At 38.7% G+C, this 21,172-nt stretch overlaps 1 long non-coding RNA gene across 1 annotated transcript in view; it reads right to left on the bottom strand.

Annotated features, from left to right (window-relative positions):
* Positions 1–6,943: 6,943 nt before the first annotated feature.
* The window catches only part of LOC124788166, a 38,650-nt gene continuing 24,421 nt past the window's right edge, over positions 6,944–21,172 (bottom strand). Inside the window, exons 4-5 of the long non-coding RNA XR_007016065.1 lie at positions 18,280–18,638; positions 6,944–7,618 (exon numbers count right to left, since the gene is read on the bottom strand). This is a non-coding gene — a long non-coding RNA (uncharacterized LOC124788166). The remainder of the gene's footprint in view (positions 7,619–18,279; positions 18,639–21,172) is intronic.

The raw sequence follows: 21,172 nt of genomic DNA on the forward strand, positions 1-21,172 counted from the left end.
CTAAAAGTCCACTTAGAAAAGCATTTCAGTGACAATTTGATAAATTTAACTGGATCAAAAAGTCATTCAAAAATGCTCCTGGACCATTATATCTGAATATTAAAGAGCAAGACCAACTTATTGATCTCACTTATGATACTTCACTGATGAGTTTAAGTGTTCTGTTGGAGTTCTGGGATTCCCAACGCCGAGCCAAAATACAATGAAGATCCAGATTCCTTTTGCAACAACATACTTGTGCAACACAAGGTTTTCGACTTTGCCAGCTATGATTTGATCTTTATTTGGTCTTGTATAATCACATTTTGTACAAAGGTTTTACTGTAGTAGGACAAGTCAATTAATTCAATATTATATGGGCAAGAATAAAACCAAATTGACAGTACTACAAACAATATAAATACAAGCTATACAATAATACATTCAAGGTTAAAAATAAAATAAAATAAAATGGACATCATTTGTAACATTCTACATCTTATAGCTCTATAAATTCATTTCAGTTCTATATAGTACAGTTTATGAGGAACTGTTTCAGTTTCACCCTGAATAGAGGTACATAAGGATTGTGATTGTACTTTTTTATATTCAGTAAGAGCTTATTACAAATTATTATTCCAGCCTGTACAACTCATTTCAGTACTATATTGAGAGTATCTGAATCTTTCTGAATGATTTGCTTCTGCCTTGTGTTATGAATGTAAGCAACACAGTTAGGAAATAATTTTTGTTGTTAGTTACAAATGTCATCAATGAGTAGATGTATTGACTTGTGAGTGTCATTATCCAAAGTGTCTTGAATAGGTACCTACAAGATCTCTGATCTGAAACACAGATCAATCTCATAGCTCGTTTTTGTATTTTGAAATTTTTTTCCACTTTTGCATCATTTCCCCAGAATATTGTGCCATATGAGATCGAGGACAGAAGTATGAATATGCAAAATAATTCCCAAATGATTGCTTCCCTGTCAAGATAGGGCAAAATAGTTCTTAGGCAAAAGATGCTGAGCTTGCTTTCTTGAGCAGGTAATCACTATGTTCATTTCATCATAATACGTTATCCATTTGTATTCCTAGAAACCTTACATATATTTTCTTGAGCAGGTAATCACTATGTTCATTTCATCATAATATGTTATCCATTTGTATTCCTAGAAACCTTACATATATAATTTCATTTAGTTTCTGACCATTGCCATCTATTTCAAGGGCTTAAAGCTTGTTATTGGTTATCTAAAGCTGCAATATTTTTCTTATTTTTGAGAGGTCTAATGATAAACTATTTGCTGTGAACCATTTATACACTTGTGTCATTTTTCAGTTATAATGTGCATTGACGATTTCATACCCTTGATCAAGATATTACTATCATCAGCAGAAAGTGCTAGATTTTAATTTACTTATGCTGGTGGATCATTAATGTAAAGTAAGAAGATATGTTGTCCAAGGTTCAAGTATTGGGTTACACCATACTTAATAGTTCCCCACCCTGATTTTATTTCTTCACCAACCCACATTAGGGCAACTCTCTGTTTTCCGTTACGTAAGTAGAATTCCAATCAAGCTAAAGGTTGGTTTCTGAAGTCATAGTATTAGACTTTTTGTAATAATATGTTATGTTTTACACAGTTGAAACCTTTAGTGAGATCATAGAAAATCACTATGCGATACCTTCTACAGTTCAGATCATCTAGCATTTCTTTGTAAGACTAAATATTGCCCCCTCTGTGCAAAGCCCTTAACGAAAGCCAAACTGAGACGATGGCAGTGAGCCATTTTCTGTAAGGTGTTCATATAACCTGTTGTACACAACCATGTTGTATATTTAAAAGAACTGGCAGCAGAGAGATATTACATATGTCTCTCACCACCTTTCTGTATTGGCATCACTGTAGCGTGATTTAATCTATTAGGAAATACCGATACCACAGTTTCCATAGACTGGTTACATAAATAGCACAATACGTTGCTGATGAAGTCACTGTATAATTTTAGTGCCCTGATTGATATTCCATAATACGCAGAAGACTTGGTGATTTTCAGTGTTCTAATAATTTTTATGATTTCATTGGGTATTCTGGATTTGAAGTGCCATGTCACCGTTGGTGTATAATGGGGAAGATTAAGTAGTTTTATGGCTTCTGATGGAGGCTGGAAAACACTGTAAATTGCATCTTGCGGCAGTCATCTACCCTTGTTGGGAATAAGATCACTGAGCATAAGATAAAGCGAGACATCAATATTTCTAATTATCTATGGTTGCTATTGGTTAATGGAAAATCAAGATTAAAATCCCCACATAAAATAATTTTACTGTTGTTCTTGTCAAGTTTTGCAGGGGCAGTTTCCAAATGAGCCCATCGGATGGTGCCTTGTAGCCAGTGCTCAGCATATGCAACCGAGTTGGAGCTGCACCAGATGCAAAAATCATCGACATACAATGCCGGGGTAACCGCAGGCCCAACAAAGGTTACAAGTCCTTTGATGGCTATGAGGAAGAGTGTGACACTTAACATAGAACCCTGTGGGATACTGTCCTCCTGAATCCAAGGAATGCTCAGAAGAGCCAGCAGGATAAAAACTTGTGGATAAAAATCGGAAAAAAGACCTATTACTTCAAGACTGTCAGACTGCTGTTTCCAATCTGAGGAAATGGTCACTTGGGGTCATCATACCTGGAAGCCACACTGATACGGGGACAAAAGGTTCCGAGATTCGAGTATCCAAGATAATTGGAAGCTAACTATCCTCTCAAGCAGTTTACAAAGTATTTCATCCCAAGACGACGAGCCTGGCTCTCCTTCCATGGTGTAGCCAGGGAAGGAAAGGCTGCCAGGTCATACGAAACAGCATTCAATGATCCTTCACCATTTGAAGACACGACCGTTTGAGAACGTCCATATTTTTGCAGCTTCATGCGCCAAGCATCCACCATGATACCAACCTCTCTGATCAGGGGCTCTCCTCATGGGTGCCACCCAGCCACAGAAAGGGGCCCCTGACATTGTGGCCACTGCAGATTCTTCCAATGATTCAGGAAGACAAGCAACCATTCCATGGCATACATGGGAGGGAAAAGATCAGGTACCTGAAGTGTGATCCCTGTGTTGTCAGGGGGCTCAGTCAGATGGGTACATAACAGCCCCATCACATGGACTCACTACATGTGCTTGTGACCTAGCTGGGTGGAGGGGGACTACAGTAGAGAAGGAAGAGGTCACACCATAGATGCTAGGGAGGGAGTTCTTCCCAAATGGCTCATACGAAAAACAAAAAATTTAGAAGTGGAGGTCAAGCCTCATGCGGGGATCTAAACGGCAAAAAGGACGAAAGAGAACAGGCAGAAGGAAAAAAATTGCAAGCAATACAGGGAACCAGGTGGGTAGCCAGGTTGACATAAATCAGAACACCAAGAGAGGGAAAGGAGAGGGTAGCAGGGAAGAAGCAAGGATATGGAGGGATGGGCAAGGTGAAGGAAATGCAGCCAGGTAAGGAAGAATGGGCTGCAACAGCTCGGGGCAACGTGTGCGCCACGCACAAACTCACGAAAGAACCATGAACCCCCCGGCGGGAAAGGGGGGGGGGGGTGGGGGGAGACAGCAGACACTGCTTTTGCAGAACATCTGATTAAAGAAGGCCTCAAGGTGCAACATGAAGTCTTACAAAACATCCACAAAGGGAGGAAGACGTGAACTATCCTGAAATTATGGAAATTAAAAAATCTTATGTCCTCTTGCTCAAGCTCAGTACTGAGGAATCGGACACAGTTCCATTACCCACCATTCCTAACTGCAAATACTAATAATAATTCCACCCAGTCCACTTTGTAAATTACCCATCCTTCTTTTATGCCCCAATTTTCCTTTCTTTAAAGTACTGTAGTTCAACTTACCCTGTTAAAATTTTACTTTGTACAATTCAACTTTTCACTTGCCTGTTTGTAATACTGAACCTGGTAAGGACAAGATTATCTTGTTCATTCACTGCCTCGGAAAAGGTCACCATATACTGCTCGATTTACTCACAACTCACACATTTATCTATGAACCCGAGGATGTCGCAACAGCCGAAAACTGAATTGTAAATTAGTAACAAATATTTTAGAATATTACACCAGTGTCATGTTTCTTTTTTTTCCACTAATAACTTCGATTGAATTCACAATTTACAAGAAGCAGAGCTGAAATTAGATTTGCCATAATTTATGTGAACTACCTACACTAGGGGTATACTGGATGTAGCTACTTTAACAAGGCCCAATATGGGTCCCAAAGGGGCTATCAACAGTTAAGGCAGTCCAAGGGGCTGTACTATTAGTACTACATGATTTTGTAAGCAAGCGGCACACCTATACCATTCCATTAGATCTAACCAAGGTATTAGGCATTGTCTCTCACAGCATTTTAAATAAGGAACTTAAAAGAAATGGAATAACTAAAACAGAACTAGCACTTCTGAAATCATATTTGATATTAAAAGACATGATATAACTAAAACAGAACTAGCACTTCTGAAATAATATTAGATAAACAGAAATAATATGGATGTTGTAAATTTAAATTAAAAAATCTGAACTTCTCAAAGTAAAATATGGAGTCTCACAAGGATCTGTGCCAGTTTATTTGTTGTCTACATGAACGATCAGTCCAACGTATTACCATATAAATCCACGGCATACGCTGATGACAACTTTCTTCACACCACACAATTTGAATACTGTTGAACAAACAATCATCATCATGATGGAAAAGGCAGGTCAGTGATTCCAGGAAAACAGGTTGACAGTAAATAAACAATAAAATAGAATGTGTCTTATTTTCCCTTAGAAATATTAATAATGCGCAAAATGAACCCTGGAATTCTGTATAATTGTTAAGGTTGCATCTCAATAGTAAATTATGTAGTAATACCCACACAAAAGCTCTGCAGAAAGTTTGCAAGACTTTTATATTTCATGAGAGACTGAAGGAGAATAAAGAGCTCATTCTTATGGCATACTATGCCTTTTACCAAGAACATTATGGAATGGTTCTTTGGTAAGACTCTGCTGGGATAAAAGCCTTTTGCTCTAGCAGACAGAAGCCATTAGATGTATTTTGGTTTAAGTAACTTCTTGCAGGCTATATTTTACTGAGCACTAACCTATTTACAGTCCCCAGATTTACTTATGCATGCCGAACAGAATGTTCATATGTTTGAAAGTACATCAGATGTGCACTCATATCGAACCAGAAACTTATTGGACTTTCCTTGGACTCAGTTAAGTAAAGTCTGGAAAAAATTATGTCCTTATGAAAAATTATGTTCATTTATTATGAATGTGATTGTGAGCTAACAATATTGTAACTTATGGCACAAAACTTAATTTGTAGTCTATGCAATCTGTGTAACAGTAGTGTCTCACAGAAACTTTTAGCAATGTGATGCAAACAATTAATGCATTAATATGTCCAAGATCTTTCACTACCCCTGTATGCCACTTATCACTGTTCCCAAATAACAAACATGGAAAACAAAATAGTACACCTTGAAGATTATATCCACAGATCCATTTCTTTTTGTACACATTTTATTCAATGGCCTCATATACTCACTTTTCTATACCTACAATTGTAGTAATCTTAACTAAATTGAATGTGTTAATTTAAGATATCTAAAATGACTATTTGAACATATTCAAATTTTATGATTAATAGTTTGGCACTGAGAGGGATATAAAAGAAATTTATTGTACCAGTGGGATTCAAATTCAACAAACTGCCAGTCTACATGCTCGACCACTGTAGCGACACATAAAGGCCACTTAAGAAATCCCTCATACTCTACTCATAAATCTCTGGAGAGCATTTGACCTTTTCCTACAGCCTACTTAGGTGAAATGTTTTAGGAACTTGAAATGTGCACCTACGTGCTTTTACTCACATATTTTGAACAAAATCAGTGATTCCTCTCCCATGCCCTCCCCTAGTTAGATTTAAATTTGGAATAGGTCTACTTAACTCTTGAACTCTCACTTTCTTCTACAAAGCTCCACTGGAAATGGGTCTCTTTATGAGATCATCTACAGAATTTTCCATGTTGCTTGCATAGTACTTCATCCACTTTCAAAGAAAAATACTGATGTGGTGTCTGAGCAACACAGCACCCACAGTGCCAGCAGAGATGATGTCAGATCAGAGCATGCACATTTGAAAACAGGCAGCTGTATCCATCCTCTTGCGTTGATCATGGCACGGCTGATCATTTCATCACTCAACACTGGTTTCTAGTTATTGTGGAGATTGTGTTACAAAACACATCTTCATCTGTTTTATTTGCTTACCAGCACACACTGGAAGAGAAATGAGTTCACATTCAAAGAGAAACGGCATGCTGTACCACATTAGAACATGATCAACAGCCGCCACATGCTGTGTAACAAAACTAATTATGTGATGAGGTAAGATGAGCAATATCTATGAAATGATATTTATATATTTTAGTGTTTTGTATAATGATTTATGTATTAGCAACATCTTATACAACACCACAGTGGTTTACAAGCAAGTAAAACTATGTCAGTTTCAATCAGAAGCTGACGAAAGACGAAGCTTTATTGCAATTATACAAAAAATACATAAAAATTTACAACAAGGTACAGTTAGCTACAAAAAAACTTACAAACATTAAATATTACAGATGGCAGTAATAGCGAGAAACAACAAATGAAGGAAAACATCCGAATTAACACATTTAGAAACAAACAATGGAAAATCCAGGACAGAATGTAACAACATTATAAAAAGGATAGCTGCTACTCTCACCATATAGCGGAGATGCTGAGTCGCAGATAGGCACAACAAAATGACTGAATAAAAAAGCTTTCGGCCAACAAGGCCTTTGTCAAAAACAGACAAAACACACACACACACAACTCACATACACATGACCACAGTCTCTGTTGTCTATTTTTGACAATGGCCTTGTTCGCTGAAAGCTTATTTTGTGACAGTCTTTTTGTTGTGCCTATCTGTGACTCAGCATCTCCACTCCATGATGAGTAGCAACTATCCTTTTCATTACATTGTTTGGAAACAAAGTTGCTCAAATAAGCCATCCAAAGGAACAAGCAAGCTATGTGAATATTCACTTGAGTAGTATTGCTAAGAAATTAGAGCAGAAATTTCCAGATACCTAAGTTTTACTCATTAGGGACCAGCCAGCAAATATAATGTGCTCCTGCCAACAACTGAGACAGGGTGCAACTGTGGTATGCCAATTAAAAATAAAAATTTGGCAAGTCTAGATTCCACTCCAGTTCATACCCTTACAGAATGCATTAAAACCACAAAAGCAAATAAGCTAAAACTCTACTTATTCTCAAAAAAGTGGTGGCAGAAAATGTAGAAAACTACAAGACAACTTCAGTACTGACTTCAATTCTAAAATAACAGAAACAATAATGAAAAACAGGCTAATGAATTATCTGAAAAAAAAAATCTTCTTTACAATGAACGATTTGGTTTCAGATCCAAAGGAGGTGCAGCACACTTTATGAAAGCAGTTGTTCTTCAAGCACTGGGCAAAGGCGACCACGTGGCTGACATCATCTTGGATATGTCAAAGGCTTTTTCACACTGTTAAACATGGAATCTTGTTACATAAACTAGAGATATTAGGAGTAAGAGGTGTGGTAGTTACTTGGTTTGAGTTTTATCTAGAAGAGACAGCGCAACAAGTTGAAATTTCACATGTTCCATGAAGATTACTGGTAAAACACAATTAGACTTGAAATATATTAAATTAGATTTACCACAGAGAAGTGTATTGGGTCCAATCTTTGTCCTAATCTATATTAATGATTTCCCATAATGAGTAAAAAAAAAAGTGAAATAATACAGTTTGCCAATACCAGCAAATCATAGATAAAACACCAATATAGTTAATAAAAAGTCATGATGGTGATTATGTGTTTAAAGGGACTAAACTACTGGGTCATCAGTCACTCCATTTCACGAGAGAAACATGTAACTAGGTAAAAAATGAAAAAAGTAGGGACTTAGATGCTCCCAACTATATAAGCTAGTCATGGAGTTTTAAAAAAGGGTGTGACAGTAGTTGTAACGTAATAGGTAAATTAAAACTGAGATAACCCAGGCACCATCTTGCACACGAGAGTCCACAGGCACAAGATGAGGGAGGAAGCAAGCACCCTGCAGTGGCATGGGAGGGTACCAGCCGCTGGGGGAGGCTCTCCCTGCCACAACCATCCCTAACGCTTGAAGTAGGGGACTATTACAATTGAGAGTAAAATCAGCTTTCCCTCAAGAAATTCAACACTCCTGTAATAGCTGTCTCATCATCCGCAAGCATCTGAGGTAGTGAGGTAGGCAAACTGAGTGTGTTGCAGATCGGCCAGCAGGGTGCACTCAACAAGAACGTGCACTATCGCCAGTAGACTTATCGCAAATTCCGCGAAGAGAATCCTCCCAATGCAGATGGAACTCATCGGTGAGTCTTGTGTTGCCAATGCGTAGTCTGCACAACACAATGGCATCTTTCTGAGAGGCATGGAAACATCTATGCCACACTTTAGTGGACACCTTAACTGCTCCTAACATGTTTTGGGTCATAGTAGCCTGCCATTCTAATTCCCTGAGCATAAAAATATTGCGTTGAAGTTGTAATCGTAAATCTGAGCCCAGTATACTGAAGTCCCAAGTTGATATGCTGTAATGGTGTCTTTAAAGTGAGAGTCAGCAAGTTCATTTCCGGGAATATCTGTGTGTCTCAGTGTCCAGATGAAGGTCACTGTCTTTCCAGAGCTGTAGAGATCAACCAGTATGTCCCAGATATTGGCAACCACAAGATTTTTGGGATATCACAGGGATATGTAGTGTTGGCAGAAGAGCCAACACTGTGTTGCTAGAGGAGGCCGAAATGGACGCGTTTAATTACACGCTGACTGGCGCGAGGTCTGGAACAGTTAAGGGAATTAATAGTAGCAAATAAAGTACGTAGTTGATATAATACTTAACTTTAATCCGCAATTGGAGTACATCTCTCGTTACTGTACAAGCTTCACAATATTAATTATCAAATGCTATGGCGCCTTGCTAGGTCGTAGCAAATGACTTAGCTGAAGGCTATGCTAACTATCGTCTCGGAAAATGAGAGCGTAATTGTCAGTGAACCTTTCCTAGCAAAGTCTGCTGTACAACTGGGGCGAGTGCTAGTACGTCTCACTAGACCTGCCATGTGGCGGTGCTCGGTCTGCAATCACTGACAGTGGCGACACGCGGGTCCGGCGTATACCAACGGACCGCGGCCGATTTAAAGGCCACCACCCAGCAAGTGTGGTGTCTGGCGGTGACACCACAGGATATGCCTTTCAAGCAACTCATGGAGTCACTACAGATCAGAAAGTTTGTCATGGCAAGCCTCAAGGCCTGAAATACGGCAACCAACTCTGCAGTGTATACACTGCAGGCACTTGGCCGAGAGTGCTTCTCGTATCCCCTTACGCGTGCAAAGGCATAACCAACCCTGTCGATTTCAATCTGTCCATCTACATGTAGATGCATACCGAATTAGAACAATCGTGGAGGATCGAACAAAACGTCGGAGAAGGGTAGGATCAGCATCCTTCTTGGGGACGCAAAAGAGGTCCATCCATATCACAGGACATGGTACAGATCATGGTGGGCGTCAAGAGGGACGCTAGAAACACACACTAAAGGAGGCTGTTGGAGGTCCTTCAATAGAATATCAAGTCAGATCCCAGCTGGTCCACCCAGTTTTGTGTGGTGTGCTATCAGTCTGAACTGTTAGTTGTGGAAAAGAGTTGAGTGACATGAGTGAGTAGGCATCTTACACATTGTGACTGTGTAATTAGCAAGAAGCAGCTGTTGTTTAACCTGCAGTGGGGCACACTGGCTTCCACCCAGAGGCTCTGGAAAGGGCTCATATGGAAGGACTCCATTGCCAATCACATGCCAGTGTGGTAAACAGGGTCCAGCAACCTCAGTTTCGGTGGTGCTGCCAATTCATAGGCAACACATCCACCTGGCATAGTAGCTATTGCCCAGAGTCCCAATACCTTGAAGTTGAAATGCACCTACTTCTTGGCTGACATGAGGAGGTTACAGCTTGGGCATCGTATGCAATCCCTGCACTGTCAGGGGGCCACCACTAAGTGGGTACCTGAAAACCCAACTATGACAGCCTGGTTACTGCAGTGGATCAGGTGCAGAGGTAGATCCACTTGATTGATAGGTGCAAAGGATAACAGCACACAGTGGACAGTTAATGGTCCACAGTAAGGCGCCCTTCCCCAAACAGCCCGCATTTCTGTACCATTTGGAAAGTGGAGGTCAAACCTCTAATGGGGACCATAATTTAAAAAGGCAATAAAATTGAGTGGGAAAACCATATAAAAAAAAAAGTGAAACGAGCAGAAATCTTCAGAAGCCAAAGCATAGTCAAAATATCAAAGGAAAAACATGACCAAATAAAAACACTCCTGAATGAGGTTTTCACTCTGCATCGGAGTGGAAGCTGATATGAAACTTCCTGGCAGATTAAAACTGTGTGCTGGACTGAAACTCAAACCATTTGTCACTTAACTTTTGACACCTACCCGCACACCACAACATCACTGGCAAACAACTGCCGACTACTATCCACCCAGTCTGTCAGATCATCTGTGTGTACAAAAAAACGCAGCAGTCCAGTCTCCCTTTCGGGGGGGCACTCCTGACCATATCATTGTCTCTGATAAACACTCGTCATCAAGGACAACACATTGGGTTCTATTACTTAAGAAGTCTTCAGGCCACTCACATATCTGGGAGCCTATTCCATATGCTCGTACCTTCATTAACAGTCTGCAGTGGGGCACCGTGTCAAATGCTTTCTGGAAATATGTAAGCTGCCCGTTGCTCTATGTCCATAGTTCACAGTATATCATGTGAGAAAAGTGCAAGCCGAGTTTCACAAGAGCAATTCTTTCTAAAGTCATACTAATATGTAAACATAAGCTCCTGTCTCAAGAAAATATATTATATTTGAACTGAGAATATGGTCAAGGATTCTGCAGCAAATGGAGTACCTGGTTCAGTACAACACATGTAGGTAAAAACAGTCACTGTTCAAGAAATTTAATACTGCTCCATCCATGTAAGTAAAGTCCTTTGCCACATTTTTGATGCGTCACTTAAGCAAGGAATAGTTCCTGAGAGGCTTAAGTATGCAGTTGTAAAACCACTGTATAAGAAGGGGGATAAGACGGATACTGCTAACTATTGGCCAATATCACTACTGACAAGCTTTTCAAAGGTTTTAGAGAAACTAATGCATGCCAGGATAGTTAAGCATCTCAGTGAACACAATAGCTTCAGCAAAAGTCAGTTTGGATTTCAGAAAGGTTTGTCAACGGAAGATGCAATATTTGCATTTACTGGCAAACTCTTGGAATCTATCAACAAAAAACTGAAAGTGATTGGCATATTTTGTGACCTAACAAAAGCATTTGACTGTGTAAATCACCAAATTCTTTTACAAAAAGCTGCACATCTCGGTATAAGTGGTGCAGCAGGGAAATGGCTCGACTCATATCTGTCAAACAGGAAACAAAAAGTTGTAGTAGATAGTCAAGACGGTGTTCCAGTATCTTCAGAGTGGGGTACCATCACATGTGGAGTGCCGCAGGGCTCAGTTCTGGACCCCCTACTTTTTATTATATTTATAAATGATCTTCCTCTCTCTACGGAATATTGTAGACTCACCTTTTTCGCGGATGACACTACACTACTTATTGATAATTCAGCAGATAAACTTGAGGTAACGGCAAATAAGGTTTTAAATGAAACCGTGAACTGGTTCAACATTAATGGTCTTATTTTAAATTACTGTAAAACAAACTACATTCAGTTGTTCCATCATCTTTCAGGCGTGCACTCGGGGCAGCGACAATTCTTCTTGCGATATTTTGGCTAGAAACCTCCCAGCCATCTTCAAGGCGAGTCGGAGACTGAGTTCATAGCATTTGCACATGCCTATTTATACGGAGTCACGTGATACAAAGCTGCTGAGGATTGAAAGCGCATGCGTCAAAGATATCAAAGTCGCCACTACTGCGCTAGTCATAGATAAGATGTATATAGCAAAGATAAACATATAAGCGCAGAGTGCAAACAAAATAGTGCTGCTGCGAATCCACCGTGCTTGTAAACAAATAATTAATCTTTAAAAATTGGTAACATCTGTCGGAAGTGAAGATGCAGAAATTCTTTCCGAACGAAGGTGTGAAATAAGCGGTTTCCAAGCATTGTCAAGATGAAATCCTTCGTCGCGGTTTAGCAGGTTGTCGGCTAGTTGTATTTCTACAGCTTCCTTAACAACTGAGTCCCAGAAAGATAAAGCAGTAGTTAAAATCTTAACATCTTTATAATCCATGGCATGGCCAGTAGAAATGCAATGTTCGGCAACTGCTGATTTGTTGGACTGAAGAAGACGTGTGTACCGCTGGTGTTCAACGCATCGTTCCTGTAAAGAGCGCGTGGTTTGCCCTATGTAACGTTTGCCACACTCACAAGGGATTTCATAAACTCTCGCCTTTCGCAAGAGCAGATCATCCTTAACGGATCCCAACAAGGCTGCAGTCTTAGCTGGTGGGCGGAATATCACATCAACTTTATGTTTCTTCAAGATTCTAGCGATTTTAGAAGAAACATTACCCACGTATGGGAGAAAGGCTGTAGATTTCACTTCCCTATCCACTTCCTCATCCTTTTCCTGCGATTTTTCTGCAGTTTTTATTTGCAGGGCTTTCTTAATTTGCTGTTGCGAATAGCCATTTCTCCTAAAAACTGCCTCCAGGTGTACAAGCTCATCCTGCAGGCTGTCAACATCAGACACTACATGAGCCCTGTGGACCAAAGTTTTCAGAACACTCATAATTTGCAATGGATGGTGGCAGCTAGATGCCTGCAAATACAGGTCTGTGTGTGTGGGCTTACGGTATACGCAATGACCTAGGCATCCATCTTCTTTCCGGCGAACCAGCACATCCAGAAACGGTAAACAGCCATTCTTCTCTCGTTCCATAGTGAACTTGATTTTTCCGTGAATGGAATTGAGATGTTCCAAAAACTAGTAGTTTATCCTCTCCGTGGGGCCACACTATGAATGTGTCATCCACGTATCTCCAGAAGACTGTCGGTTTTAATACTGCTGAGTTGAGGGCTTTCTCTTCAAAATCCTCCATAAACAAATTAGCCACCAGGGGGGAGAGAGGGCTCCCCATAGCGACACCATCAATTTGTTCGTAATATTGTTCATCAAATAAAAAATAAGTGGAGGTTAATGCATGCTTAAACAAAGCTGTTATATCATCCTCAAACTTGCTGCTAATGAGATACAAGGAGACAGCCAGAGGTACTTTGGTGAACAATGAGACAACGTCAAAACTAACTAATAAATCTGTGCTATTGAGCTTCAGACCTTTCAACCTACTGATAAAATCTGACGAGTTGCGGATATGAAGTTCACATTTCCCCACAAACGGTCTCAACAGAGAGGCTAAATATTTTGCCAATGAGTATGTTGGTGCACCTATACTGCTAACTATTGGTCAAAAAGTCAGCACTTTTAAAATCTGCTCAAGAATCACAAACTACATTCAGTTCCACAAAACATCCAAAGATGAGGAAATATTTGTAAAGATAGGTGAGCAGACAATAACTAGGGTAGATTCCTCAAATACCTAGGCTTGCATATTGATAGCAAACTGAATTGGTCAAACCACATAGTGGATCTGTGCAAAAGACTAAGTTCAGCAACATACGCATTGCGCATTGTTTCTTCTTATAGAAATATGGAAGCCATGAAGTCAGCGTATTATGGTTAATTTCATACAATTATGGCATTTGGAATTATATTTTGGGGAAGTCAGCCACTGGCTAAAAAAGTACTGTGTGTACAAAAAAGAGCCATAAGGATCATGTGTGGAGTCCATCCTAGAGCCACATGCAGGAATCTTTTTAAGAAGCTTGAAATACTTACATCCACTGCGCAATATATATTCTCGTTGATGTGCTTCATAAGGAAAGAAAAATCCATCTTCAAGCTGAATAGTGCATATCACAGTCACAATACTAGAAGGAAACATGATATTAACTATGAACAGCCAAATCTAAGTATGGTGCAGAAAGGAGTCCATTTCAGTGGCTGTAAGATTTTTAATGCCCTCCCTTCAAGAATTAAGTGTTTGGAAGATGATGATCTCTTGTTTAAAAAAACCTTAAGGCAGTTCCTATTGCAAGGGTCATTATATACATCAGAAGAGTTCCTGAACTACAGTGTTTAACATTTCTTGTACTGTAAATTGCAAATGTATGCCCAAATTTGTATTTATAATACTGAATATTTTTATTGTAAACATATATTTTGCAATATTTATTTCTCTGTAACACTTATTATTTTGTAATCTTTATCTATCTCTAAAATGTATTTTTGTAGTGGGACCTAAGTTCCTGTTTACTGTTTTTTGTTTTGTATCTCTATCTATCTCTAAAATGTATTTTTTTGTAGTGGGACCTAAGTTACTGTTTTTGTTTTGTTTTATGTATTACCATAAATTCTGGCCAAAAGCTTGTAAAATTGACACGTTCCATATCCTGTGATAGTGTCACAGCATGGATCACCGGAACAAGAGATAAATAAATAAAAAAATAATAAATAAATAGATCTGTAATTTTATGGGTCTGCCCTTTTACACTTCTTATATACTGGAGTCATCTGTGTTTTTTTCCAGTTGCTTGGGACTTTCCATTGGGTAAGATATTTGCAATAAATGCATGATAAGTAAGGAGCCAATGCTGTAAGGTACTCTCTGTACAACTGAATTGGGATTCGATCCAGGCTGGCAACTTTTTCATTTTCAGCTCTTTCAGTTATTTCTCTATGCCAGGGATGCTTATTACTATTTTGTCCATACGGGCATCTGTTTGCAGGTCAATCGACGATATGTTTATATGAGCCTCCTGCGCATCCAATTTCTTAAATGCGAAATTTAAAACTTTGGCTTTCATTTTCCTGGGCATCTGTTTGCAGGTCAATCGACGATATGTTTATATGAGCCTCCTGCGCATCCAATTTCTTAAATGCGAAATTTAAAACTTTGGCTTTCATTTTCCTATCTTCAAGTGCCACTTCAGACTGGTCTAGTGACTGGGTGGAAGCCTTAGACCTTCGTAACAATTTTATATAGGACAAGAATTTTCTTGGGTTCTAGATCAGATCTTTTGCTATGACAGTAGTAGTAGTGTGCTTCACACATAGGTATTTTCCACAGACGCACAAATCTCTACTAACCTTTGCCTCTCGTCATTTGTGCATTCCTTTTGAACCAAGATCTTTACTTCCTCAGCATTTTCTGAATTTCATTGTTTCCTTAATCCATTTACTAGGAACATAGTTCTCCAGACCACAATTTACTACCTCTTTAAAATTTGCCCATAAGTCCTTTACATCCATTTTACTGGAACTAAGTGATATCAATTCGCTAAGTGAGACGCTAACAACCAACTACTTATCTGCTCTTTCTAGCAGAAACACTCTCCTCCCCCCCTTGACTAATTTATTAACTTTCATAACTGTAAATGCTGCAACGATATTATGACCGTTAATCCCTGCCTCTATACCAATTTGTTTGATAATATCTGGCCTGTTTGTAGCTACAAGGTCTATGTTATTTCTATTGTGTGTGGGCTGTCAGACTATCTGCTCAAGACATGTTTCAAAAAACGTATTCAAATTTCATTTACATCACATGGATCCCCACTTGAAATCAATAGTTTATCATCATTACAACTATCTGCAGGCAGCTGCAAGCCTATAATCTTCTGACAAACACATCTGCTACTTAATGCTCAAGCCAACATATGAGCAACAATACTTTTGTATGAACATATTGCACTTTACACACTTTGATTTACAGTTGCACATCACCTAAGTATCCCTGATACAATATATTTCTGCCACATTTGAAGAGTACATGGTATTTCCAATCCACCATGATAATTAGTGCTTGCTAAACATTTCAGTTAAGCTGTGCCTGTAGTGCACGTCTTGCAGTTTGTGGGTGAGATTTCCTTTTTGTGGGGACAATAAGTCTGACAATAGTTTTTTCTTGGTAAATGACACCATAGCAAACAGTGATTTGTCTAGGCATTCACACTTTTTAAATAAAAATATTTAATTGGGTGGTGCATTTGTTCTATATACATATATGTGTTATGTCACCATTTCATCTGTGGCACTAGGGCTTGCACTGTGCATTATGCAGGTAGTTATCCTGCAAGTAATAACTAAACTGCAATGTTCTGGATATCTCTGAAAGACAGCTAATAACATCATTTTAAATGCAGCCACATCCCCCAATTCAATAAAGCTGTAATAGTTCATAAGCTTAGGCTTTTTTCTCTAGGCCCTTAATTTTTCAACTGATATTTCTTCTCCACAATTGGTAAATATGCCAAGTGCAAAATAATTTTATCGCAGGTGGGTCCATTATTGCATTCCATGTATTACAGAAAGAAACAGCCAAGCCATACATGAACACCTCTGACGAAATTTTACCAACCTTCGATCTTATAAACTCAAGAAATATGGACATCACTAGGGTATTGGTCCAGTTCAATACAAGGAAGGCACAAGGGAAAACCTCTTTCATATCTTCTAGCACTAATAATGTTGCTAATTCGAAATGGTAGCTATTTAGCTCACATGTTGCAGACACACAAACACAGCGTGTCCATATTTCTTCGAAAGTTCATCTTGGGCCTTATTCATTATGATCAACACAACATCAGTGCTTTGCAGGCTTGAATGAGTTCTGGTAACTACTCCTTGGGCTTATAAAATAGCAAACAATGATTCTCACCTGAGATCAGTTCTTGCACATCAGTCTCTCACTAATTGCATTGTTCTGCAGTCTTCCTCATGAGCACAAATTGTAAGAATGTTCAATGTTTGCAAGATCTTGCATCATTAGGAGATGAATTCTTTCCTGTTCAAAACAGACTGAATCTCTGATTTTCTCAACTACAGCCAGGAAAGGGATTTTGTTGGGTATGTCTGCTACTACTTACTCTTTAACTTACATCAATGTGACATAAGTCATTGTTGTGTGCACCATGTGTTGAAACAAATGTTACCTGGCACGGGCCACCTGTGATCTGGGTAACTTTAATCTGTGCTAGGAACACTCCATTTTTTTCATGTATTTGGCACCCTTTCTTAGTGAAATATGTTGATCTGAGCAATGGCAAATATATTAATGTCTCACACAACCATTAGCAACAACTTTAGAGCCACAGTTTTTAACAAAACTGTCTTTCTTGTCTTCTCAGTGCCTTCTTCCCACTGTTATAAATCGGAAAATGATCACAACTACAAATTTTCTACACTAATCTGAACATCATGCATTGTCTACAATGTTTTACATAACAAATTCCTCATGATGTCTCAAAATTACAATCACACCACTTTGTCTTACCCCCACATTCTGTTGCTTGAGGTCCCACCATGATAATCACACTGATGATCCTTGAAGTTAAATTCATAATTGAAATTTTTATGACAGGCATTATACTGATAAATATAAGACTTTTGACTTTTTTGAAAAGCTGGAATTATACTAAATTTCTCAGGATGAACCTTTGATGCATGCTCGCTCAGATGTTTGTTAAATTTTTACTGCTTCCCATACGCTGAACACTTGAACTGCTTACCGTCATTCAAATCAACAGAGAAATAAAAATTTAATTCTTTTAACACAAAACATGCAAAGAACAATTTCTCTTCTCGTGGCTTTGAGAGCACTGGTGATTGCGTGACCGAGGCCTGAAGTGCCGAGAATGATTCGCTGAATGTGAAATCTGCTGGCAGAAGATACTCAGTGACCTAACAACATGAGCTGCCACTCCAGAAAGCTCAGGATCTGATGTACAGTCACCTACTTCGAAAATGGTCAATCCATGCATTTCCGCTGCTTGCTTTCCTCCTTTGTCTTGGGGTGACAGTAATATTCCCTGCACTCATTTAATGTGAATCACTGGCTTAAGACCACCTCTAGATTGACGTGACACATGTGCAACATTTCTGCTACTGCCTCAGTTACGTAGCTTTTTGAATCAGTGCTAGTAGTAGCAAAACCCAGTAGTCACTGACCTCTGCTATATTGAAAATTCAAGCTAGATGTTGAAAACTCATTTTCCACTTTTTCCACTATTACCTCAATTGTGATATGCCAGCCTTCAAGCTGCAGAGCCTCCACTTCTGCAATTCCTGTTTCTTCACAGAGACATGGTCTGGCACTTTCCTTCTTTGTCACTCACACTTGTTTTACCACAGTGGAAGTGAGTGTGTCACCTAACCTCAGTGTCATACGATGGTGCATTGTTGCTGTGCACTTCCAACCTCAGCATGGATTGTTGCAGCAGCACTGTGCTCCCTCCAAATTTGGGGAAAAGAGTACCACATGTTATCCCACTTCATCAATAGTCTGAGCCATTTTGTTTTGGTTTCTCTAACAGCATATTGTGTTACTGTGGTGTGGAGATTACAACACATGCCACAACTGCAGACATTTACCTGCAAACAAGCAAAAACATTAATCAGGCAACTTTATTTTTACAAAGCGACTCCTCATTCACTCTGTACCTCAAACGTAAATTTAAGCAGGAACTCAAATTACTGTAGTATAATTAAACTTGACAAGCTCAAAAATATAGTGTCTTTTTTCCACATTGTATACATGTGATTTTTTTAAATATATTTTCTTCATCTCAGTTCTCCATTAAGTATTTTCCACTGGATGTACAAGAAGTTCAACAGAGTCCCACCAGGTCACAAAATAAAGTGAATACAACATGGAACTGTTGATCGAGTGCTGTACTTCAGTAACAGACATGGATACATAGCTATTAATAAGACTTAATATAAAAAACAAAGAAGTGACTGTATGTGAAGATTTCAATGAAGACCTCATTCAGTATAGTTTTAATTGTGTGCATCAATTTACATACTGTGGACATTCCCAACAATAATAGAAGGATACAGCACAACAGCAACTGATAATTTATTTTTAAACCTAACGTTTACAAAACACGCCCCATAATAAATTGTTTATCTGACCATTATGGTCAACAGGGAGTGATAAAGCATCCCCATCACACCAGTTTAACAAAGAACATAAATGTAAAATTAGTAAAATTCATAAGGCAAATAATATTCAACTCTCTGATGTCACTAACAGTGAGACAGTTGATTAAACTGAAATCTTTAGCTGCTAAATCCAATGTGTAACAGCACAGCAGATCCGTTAGACCTCCTTAAACAGGAACTGCATACTCCCCCACAAGACGTCATTTGCTGAATCATCTGCTGGACTGATCACAAAAATCATTAGATCACTGTAAAACAATGTTATGAAGGTACTTCACCCAAAGTGTTAAAATCTTTTGCTGAATTGGTAGCACCTGCTTGTATTACCTACTTAACCAGTTGATAAGTCAAGGTGAATATTTCCTGAAAGACTCCGGTATCTGCTAGTACAGTGTCTGTAAACTGAAGAGTGAGCACAGCTTGCAGTGGGGGAAGTGGTCGTTCCCAAAAGCATGCTCTAACTGTCGTACAGGATGACTAAGACTCAATTTTCCATCTAGCAGCACAGTGTACCATGCAGTGATTATATCAACTCTGTACACATTCCTTGCATTATTTACTAATTTCATGTCATATGCTTCTCCTGGCATTTCTACATACTGTGTTGACACAAGTTCAAAGACTCGCTGCAGAAGGGCTGGACTTCTTGTGGTACAGGGGTTGCTCTTCAGTTTGCAGACAGACTACCACCCCATTAATAAGCAACTTACCTCTAATTATAGACCCATCCACTTTTGAAAAACAATTTTTAAACGTAAGATCACTTTGGCTTTCATGAAGGCTTCTCTATTGAGTACGCAACATAACCCCGGATCTAGGAATGAAGTACTAAAACGAACGCCTGAACTGAGGAATTCTGTTCCTTAAACGAGAAAAATCACTCTCTGGAAGTCTGTTTCAGCAACAAAGATTTTCTGCTGAAAATGGCTTAACTCACTGACATTTTCAAGAAACTTAATATTCTTAACACATCACTTCATGGTAATCGGGCAACTGTACTACATTGTAATGAAAAAGTGAAGATGTTATAAAGAAATGCTGGATGCGTTCGCTGCTCTACTGTCACCATTACAGGACACAAATAATCAAATACTTCCAATGGAGATAAAGTCCGCCTTCTTCATCATCTTACAACACTAAAAGTCCACTTAGAAAAGCATTTCAGTGACAATTTGATAAATTTAACTGGATCAAAAAGTCATTCAAAAATGCTCCTGGACCATTATATCTGAATATTAAAGAGCAAGACCAACTTATTGATCTCACTTATGATACTTCACTGATGAGTTTAAGTGTTCTGTTGGAGTTCTGGGATTCCCAACGCCGAGCCAAAATACAATGAAGATCCAGATTCCTTTTGCAACAACATACTTGTGCAAGACAAGGTTTTCGACTTTGCCAGCTATGATTTGATCTTTATTTGGTCTTGTATAATCACATTTTGTACAAAGGTTTTACTGTAGTAGGACAAGTCAATTAATTCAATATTATATGGGCAAGAATAAAACCAAATTGACAGTACTACAAACAATATAAATACAAGCTATACAATAATACATTCAAGGTTAAAAATAAAATAAAATAAAATGGACATCATTTGTAACATTCTACATCTTATAGCTCTATAAATTCATTTCAGTTCTATATAGTACAGTTTATGAGGAACTGTTTCAGTTTCACCCTGAATAGAGGTACATAAGGGTTGTGATTGTACTTTTTTATATTCAGTAAGAGCTTATTACAAATTATTATTCCAGCCTGTACAACTCATTTCAGTACTATATTGAGAGTATCTGAATCTTTCTGAATGGTTTGCTTCTGCCTTGTGTTATGAATGTAAGCAACACAGTTAGGAAATAATTTTTGTTGTTAGTTACAAATGTCATCAATGAGTAGATGTCTTGACTTGTGAGTGTCATTATCCAAAGTGTCTTGAATAGGTACCTACAAGATCTCTGATC

Source organism: Schistocerca piceifrons, chromosome 3 (genome assembly GCF_021461385.2).
Source record: "Schistocerca piceifrons isolate TAMUIC-IGC-003096 chromosome 3, iqSchPice1.1, whole genome shotgun sequence".
Taxonomy (NCBI): Eukaryota; Metazoa; Arthropoda; class Insecta; order Orthoptera; family Acrididae; genus Schistocerca; species Schistocerca piceifrons.